A 9107-nucleotide genomic window follows, 5' to 3' on the forward strand; every position below is an offset into this window, starting at 1 on the left:
AATTGGGGATCAACAAAACCTTGTGGTTGATACATGTAGACTGCCTCTTTGAGTTCTCCATTTAAGAAGGCATTGTTGATGTCCAATTGTTGGATTTCCCAACCATAAGTGACAGCCATAGTGAACATGAGTCTGATGGTGCAAGGCTTGACAACTGGGCTGTATGTTTCAAAGAAGTCCACTCCTGGTACTTGTTGAAAACCTTTGGCAACCAAACGTGCCTTGAATCTTTCTATGGAGCCATCTGCATTTAATTTGATTCTGTAGACCCATTTATTATGAACAATAGTCATTTCAGAGGAGGGAGGAACAAGTGTCCATGTCTTGTTTTTCTTTAAGGCATAAATTTCAGTATTCATGGCTTTATTCCATTTAGGATTGGCTAAGGCTTCTTTGAGGCTTTTTGGTTCAGTGTCTTGAAAAATGGAGGCAAGATAGAGCTTTGGTTTATATATGCCATGTTTAGACCGAGTAAGCATAGGATGCTGGTTGTTGTGTGTGGGATTTTGTGTGGTAGATATGGATGGGACAGAGGTACTGGTTTGTGGGGAATTGTGTTGTTGAATATGGTCATTACTTGGAGGGATGTGAGGCACGAGTGTGGGAGATGAGTGAGATAATTCAGTTGGTATTGTTGACTGGTGGGAGTTGGTAATAGTGGCAGGGGGAGTGGGTGGATGATGGGGACGTGACATGGGGGTAATGGTGGGAACTTGAAAAGCATTAGGATCAATGACTTTATGTGTAGAGTGGGTACTGTTGTTGCAGGAAGTAGGAAAGAGGTCTAAAAAGGGGAATTCGGCTTCATTGAAAGTGACATTTCTTGCCACATACACTCTTCCACTTGGGTGTAAACACCTATATCCTTTGGATGAAAGACAATATCCTATGAAAAGGCATTTAGTGGACCGAAAAGCAACTTTATGGTTCTCATATGGTCTTAATAAAGGATAGCAAGAGCATCCAAAGACTTTTAATAAATTGTAGTCAGGCTTTTGTGAGAATAATTTTTCATATGGGGATAGTAAATTGAGGACAGGAGTGGGTAGCCTATTAATTAAATAAGCTGCTGAAGTGAAAGCTTCCCACCAATACTGTAATGGGATATTAGCCTGAGCAAGAAGAGTGAGACCCATATCAACAACATGTCTGTGTTTTCTTTCAACACGACCTTGTTGTTGATGTGTATGAGGACAAGAGTTCCTTTTAACTATGCCCATTTCTTTGAACATGTTATACAAAGGTTCATATTCCTTCCCTAAATCAGATTGGACACTTTTAATTTTAAGTTGGAAAAATCTTTCAATATAGGCATTAAATTGTGTAAAAATGGTTTTGACTTCAGATTTGGTTCTCATGGGAAATAACCAGGTAAACTTAGTGAAATCATCAATGAAACTGACATAATACTTGTAACCATCATTGGAAGCATAAAAGGAAGGGCCCCAAACATCAGTTAAGACTAATTCAAAAGGCATGGAAGTTTTAGTAGAAGTTTTCTTGAAACTGAATTGATGAAGCTTGCCGATTTGACAAGCATTACAAAAAGAATCAGGTTTACATCTCACATTAGGACAAACAAGTGCAAGAACTTTGTTTAGAATTGTATGAGATGGATGACCAAGCCGATGATGCCACACAGTAGCAGCTTTGGACTTGTCAAGAACAGGATTGCTTGTAGTAGTGTGATTAAAGGCAAGAAAGGAAGACTTGGACACAGGTGGCTTGATTTGGCCAGGATGAGAAACTTGAAGTTTATAGAGGCCATCACAGAGATTACCCTGAAGAAGAGCTTGCCTGGTTTTCTTGTCCTTAATAACACAAGAAGAATCATCAAACTCAAGAATAACATGATTGTCTTTTGTGAATTGTGAGATGCTTAAAAGATTCTTTGTTAGACTAGGCACATGCAATATATCTTGTAAAACTAAAGATTGGGAAGGAAATTTAGTAGGAACAGTACTTGTGCCTATGTGATGAATAGGGAGAGAGAAGCCATTACCTACAACAACTTTTGCTTTTCCTTTGTAGTCAGTAGAGGTGGCAAGGTTTTGGGAATCATTTGTCATATGATGGGTGGCTCCACTGTCAATATACCATGCATTTGACAGATCGGGCATGATGTTTGTTTCTGTTATATTGGCTTGAGGAGAGGTGTCACTGGTTTGGGATTGGGTGGGATTTGAATTGGGTTGAGGACCAGTGAAGTTTATGTCAAATCTGTGGAAGCACTTAATCACAGTGTGACCACTTCTCCCACACAATTGACAAATGGGTCTATTGCCACGATTTGGTTGAAAACCACCTCTGTTAGGACCTCTTCCTCCTCTTGTTCCACGATAGCCCCTGTTTGATTGATAGCCTCTTCCTCCATTATTAAAGTTTGTATTGGCTATGTTGGCTTGGATGTTTGACATGGAATCGGATGTAAGCTGCTGTAGTCTCATTTCTTGGCTTTGTAACATAAATTGGACTTCTTGCAAAGAGAGAGATTCGGATCGAGAGGTGAGATTGACTACAACTGCTTCATATTCGGATCCCAAGCCTCCGAGTATGTAAAGAACCAAATCATCGTCAGACATGGTTTGTCCAGCGGCATTGAGACTGTCAGCATACTGTTTCATTTTCAGTATGTACTCTTCGATTGAAAGTGAGCCTTTCTTGGTGGATTGGAGCAATCCTCTTAGTTGCAGGAGTCTAGCTCTTGATCTGGTGACGAACAGTGATGCAAAGGTACTCCAGATCTCAGCAGATGTTTGACAATGGATGACATGCCCAAGCATATTATCAGAAACAGAATTCATAAGCCAATGCATCAAGAACTGATCAAATCTCATCCATTGTTGATATTCTGGGTTAGGGACATTACCTGCAAGTAAAATCGGAGGAGCTGGACGAAGTCCAAGAATGTATCCGTCGAGATCGTAGGCGCGAGTAGCAGCAAGGGCCAAAGATCTCCAGATCGTATAATTTGTTCGATCAAGACGAAGATTAAGCGGAAGTAGATTGTTGTTGGGGAGGACAATTCTTGGTAGATCATTTTGATTATACTGTGCTTGATTTGCAGCATCAACCCGTGCTTGATTATGCTGTTGCTGCTGCATTTGTTCTTGAGCAGGAGGATCGATTCTTGGATCTGACATGGCTCTGATACCATGTGAAACACTCTGTTATTTACAGAGTTTTGGTGAAGAAGAAAGCAGTGGAGAGAAGATGGAAAGAGAGAAAGAAACTGGAATGAAATGAATTGCTCAATCAAACTAGATTGGCCTTAGCTTTATTTATACTGGTGTAAATACAAGAAGAAAGAAAAGAAACAGAAATTGGTTATACAAAACCGTTACAGATAGTTGAGCTAAATATGACACATAAGCAAAACAGTCTTAACGGTGGTCTTCTTCTTGTATTTCAACAAGGATACATCCAATATGCTTCTAATTATCATGATATTATATAATCGTGTCACAACAGCTATACAATAATTGAACTTTAAACCTTACAATCTTTTCAAAGAGGTCACATGTGTTCAATTATTATCATAATATTTATGTAATTACAAATAATATTTAAATTCTACAAACTTATATATTTTATTATATAAAGAATTTTAAGTTTAAGGTGACAACATATAACATAGCTTAGCTAGCTTTGCATGATTAATCCATTAAAGAAACATGGGTGATTTAAAGAAATAAAATTTAAAAAATATTTATTTGGACGTTTTTATAGTGCATCTCTAAAATAAATATATTGATGCATTTGCCGTATTTTCAATATCACGCAAAGTTTTAAGAAATAATTAAGAATAATTTTAAAAAAATTAAGGTTTAAATTATCTATTTGATACTCATATAAAATAAAAGAAAGACGCATGTAACAAATTATTTAAATTTTATATTTAACCTTTACACATTACTCAAAATTTTAGAAAAATTTATATAAAATATATTAAATAACTACAATACATTTTTAAAACTGTTTGAATGTAGAAAACACCCCTTTTTAGAAGGTCCACCATCGATTTTTCTTGTATTTTTTTTTGTCATAAAAAGCAAGAAATAATTGAAAGAATTACAGCTAGAATAATTTTTCTATTGGAATCATATTCTAAATATAATATAATAGTGGAGAATTAAAGTTATAGCGCACTACAATTTTATTCAATAAATAATATTTTTATTTTTTTTTGGTCCATCAATCTTTTTTCTTGAAAAAGAATTAAAAAAATAGGTATAAATAATTTTGACAAGAACTGAAATGAAGATGTTAAAACAAAGGGAAAATTAATAACTAAATTATTAATTAATTAATACTATATATATTATCAATATTATCACCTCATTATTGAAAATATGATTTTTAGTATTATTGATAATATACTATCAAAAATTTAATTTTAGTGATAATCACAATATAAATTTTCTGTGACTAAAATTTAATTTTAGCTATATTTTATACAAAAATAATTTTGTAATATTTTTACATCAACTTTTATTATTGTACTCCAATACATAATTGTAAATCTTGATGTAAATTTAGTATGTTATTTAATGTTCACTTAATAATTTATTAAAAAATATAAAGTAATAATAATGTAAAGTTAAATGTAAAATTTAATAATAAAATAATAATAACAATATAAGTCATTTAATGTAAAAGATTATTAATAAAATATAAAAAATGACATATATAGTAAATATTATTATAAATATTAATAATTATGTGGATGTCCAAATCTTTTATTTATTACCATGAATTGTAATCAACATTCCTTTTTTCCTTAGTTTCCTTTTTTCTTAGTTTCTTAATATCTCACTCTTGTATTTGTATAAATAGGGGTTCACCCCATTGGAATAAACAACTCAGAAATTCTCATTCACTTTCTCTTTCTCTCTTCATCTTCTTCTTCTTTCTTCTCATCTATTTTATATTATTTTATAACACGTTATCAGCACGAGTCTCTGCCCAAGCTTCAAGCATGAGTCTCTGCCCAAGCTTCAAGCATGAGTCTCTACCCAAGTCCCAATGTAAGTATCTTGTTAAAGTTCTTGAATTGTTTCAAAGTCAAAATACACTAAATATATATTTATATATATACTCCTCTGACTGAAACAATTTCAAGAATCATTTGGTTTCTTTTTTCTTTTTATCTATATATCTATATATTATATATGTATGTATATATTTTTATATATTTATTATTGATTTCATATATATATATAATGGTCTTATCATTCATAATATTTACAATATATGTGTGCCTATGATATGATAGAGAAAATCTATATAAATTATACATATATCCAGAAGATTATGTATCATCGATAAAATATTGCATATATCCTAAAGATTATGCATCATCGATAAAATATTGCATATATCCTAAAGATTATGCATCATCGATAAAATATTGCATATATCCTGAAGATTATGCATCCTCGATAAAATATTGCATACATCCTGATGATTATGCGTCCTCAATAAAATCTTGCATATATCCTGAAGATTATGCAAACGTAATATTCATTATATAGTTGATGAATATATAATGAAAGAGATGAATACATATTTATATATATGTTCTTGTATTCTTTGAGGACAATGAAAAATAATCTAATATCGATATAGATTTTGACAAATATTTTCTGAAGTAAATGTTTTATATTTATCGAAGAAAAAAAAAATGATTGTATTTATGTGAATACAACTAAAGAATTATTAAAAATGATTATTATTGATGCAATTTTATAGTGGGTTTTGAATACCCAAAAAGAATGTTAAAAAAATTGCATTGAAACATTAAAGTATAAGAATAACAATGAGCATGACTAATGTTATTTAAATACATGCGGCAGTATTTATTGTTCATCATTCCCTGCAGAGAATGATACGAATTGAAGTCAATCACTTTTAAAGATTCCTCGTATTAGTCATGTTATTATACATTGTTATTACTTGCAATGTTGGAAATTATTGAATCTGACATATATTAAAGATTAAATTTTGCATACATCTTGGAGACTATGCAAAAATTGCATTCATATATTCTTTGAAATATCGTAAAAGAAATTGTTGAATAATTTCTTATATTTTTATGGATGAACAAGTAATAAATTTTTAAGAAATTTATAATAATGTTCTACTTGTTCAACGTCATTCCCCGAAGTGAATGTAATGATTTTAAATAATCAATGACATTATTTACTACTCAAATATTTCCAGAAAAAAGTGGAAACAACCAAAAGATGAGATACCACACACAATCAAAGTGCATGAAATCTATTTATCATGTGTGGAATTGAATAATAGTGGTCGCGTACCTGTAGTACGGACACAATTATAATCAAGATAAAAGTATACTTGATTATTTAATAGAATGTGAATTGTACAAACTTATTGTACATTTAGAATATTTAAATATCATTACCTAAAGAGAATGAATAGGCATGAAATTCTATTTCAAAGAATATAGATTTCACATATATTGGTAATGCCATAAGCAAATTAATATATACATATTTTATTATTTCTTGAAATCAATAGTTTCAAACTATTGTTGGTACATGATATGTAAATATATAGTTACTATGTAATTCAGTTTGCATATTCCCAAAAGTGGATATATAATTTGCTAATATTTGTTAGTGATCCAATATAATCAAAGTGATAAAGAATCACAAAATGATTAGTTGAAAAGCTTCCTGAAGAAGTCTTACATACAATTGCTACTTTGAGTAGTAAAATGTCTTTGTATGTACCTAGATGTGTAACTTTTATCTACTTATGAAAGTGATAATAAATAACTTATTATATGTACTTGCTGTACATTTAAATATATAATATATCAAGTCATGATAATTAGACTGATGAATAGTCTATTAATAAATTAGACGACTTGTTAAAAAGATACCAGGAAACATGAATGATATATTATGGTTATATCTATTTGACCATTTTAACAACATGATGAAGTTGTCATGTAAATTTTATATTATACACATCATTGAATTGATGATAGTGATTCCTGAAGAAATATAAAGTTTGATAAACATAATAGTGACTCCTGAAGAGTGTATATGTTTTGGAGAATAATATAATTATATTATTCGTGTATATAAAATGAAACTTGTAATGATTATGTTGTAATGAATTTACATTACCTTTTGAAAGTTTCATTGAAATACAAATTATAGTGAACCTGAAGTTCATGAATTGAATTTTTTGACATGATCAATCATATGCAATAAATTGTCAAAAAATTTGACTAAATTTTGTTGAAGAACCAGAAGATTCTTCTCATTGTTAATTTATAAGGCTCAAAAGAAGAATGTGCATATATTTGCACATAGAAAATATTTAAATTATATTTCTTTAACAGTCTTGAGCCATTATTAGATTTTTATTGCATAGTTTCTTATCGATGTGATAAGATTATATGATCATGCATTTACAAAATGTGTAAATTTATGTATTTCTAATTATACACGTATGACTCATTCTTATAAATGAATTAAGTTCATAAGTATTGAACTTGAAACTGAAGTTATTGAACCTGAAGTTCAATGTCATATAATATATATGAGTTTAAATAGATATTGATTCATTGTGATATATTGAAATCCCTACAGGTGTATTAATATTATTAGATATCACAATTTCATAAAATTCTCTCGATCAGGGGGAGAGAAGCAGTTGGGATCGATGATAATTTTTGAAAAATGATCCTTGCACAAAGTTATAAGAACGATATAGTTCAAAATGATATATACCAACTGCAAATCAATATTACTCAAAGTTGAGATAGAATGAGTTGAAAACGCCTGAAGCGTAAATGAACAATATAGAAATTATTAGTAAATGTTCATTTGATTTGCCCTGAAGTTGTTAAATCTAGAGGTACTCATGGAGATACCTTAATGTTATAAAGTATTAAAATGATAACCGTGATGAAAACGGTACTCGAAGAGACTCCCAAGAGAAGTTAGACATAACACATTTAATCATAATTGAATCCCTAAAGTGATTCGTTATAGGTACCTATAAATGATAAACATATTTGAAAATATGTAATTTAAAGAGATCTCTATAAGTTATGTCAATATGGGAGGAAATTATCATTTATTGAAATTTTTGTCGACAATAAATATTGAATGTGTGCATATGCAATAAACTAACATGAGATAGCAAGGATCATTGTATTAGATTTGTCGAGAATTATCGACATACATTTTGATTTTTGGCCAAAATATTATGACGCAATCCATGCAAATTTACTCACATAAAGTGAAGTAAGACCTGTAGGGTGTGCAAATAAATATTTCTAATGAGAAATTTGCATATATGTATTTGTACATAATGAATTGTTGTACAAAGTTTGCATAGACATGAGATTGATTGAAGTAAGGCTTAAATATTGAGAAAATATAATCATGATTTGATTATAGCCTGGAATATATTTTATGAGGATTTATAAGCGTCACATAAATGTTGCAACAAAATATTATTTATTTGGAGCTCCTAATATAGTGAGAATTTGAAATAAGCCTTATCTAAAAATTCTAGAAGAATTTAATACATGTCTTAAGTGATATAAATTCAAAGTCGCGCGCACTATATGACAAAGATCTTTGTATGAAATAAAGACATGTAAGTAAATTATTATTTGAAAAATACCTATGGTTGTCTATGCAATATAAATACGTAAATTATACGTTGTGATAGACTCTTGAAGAGTTTTTGATTAATTGAAGAACAAACTTTTATTTCTTTTGTATTTCGAGAAATATTAATGTATAAAGTTTGTTCATTAGTATTGAAGTCCTGAAGTACTTCATATGTATCAAGAATTATAGATATATGATCATTTGATATGGAAATTAAGATCATAAAACAAGATGGAATAAATATATGGTCTTGGAGTACCATCATTGTCACAAATGAAAATTTGTAGTACCATTAATGTGTTATGTTCATATCTACTTGAAATTTTAAATTTTCGTATGAACAAAGTTGTGTACACACATGAATGATACAATTAGTTGGATAAAGACTAATGTTCCACGAACCCCTCATCTATAATTTAGAAGTCCATGCATACTCTGGAAGAG

Source organism: Cannabis sativa, chromosome 5, assembly GCF_029168945.1.
Source record: "Cannabis sativa cultivar Pink pepper isolate KNU-18-1 chromosome 5, ASM2916894v1, whole genome shotgun sequence".
NCBI classification, from domain to species: domain Eukaryota; kingdom Viridiplantae; phylum Streptophyta; class Magnoliopsida; order Rosales; family Cannabaceae; genus Cannabis; species Cannabis sativa.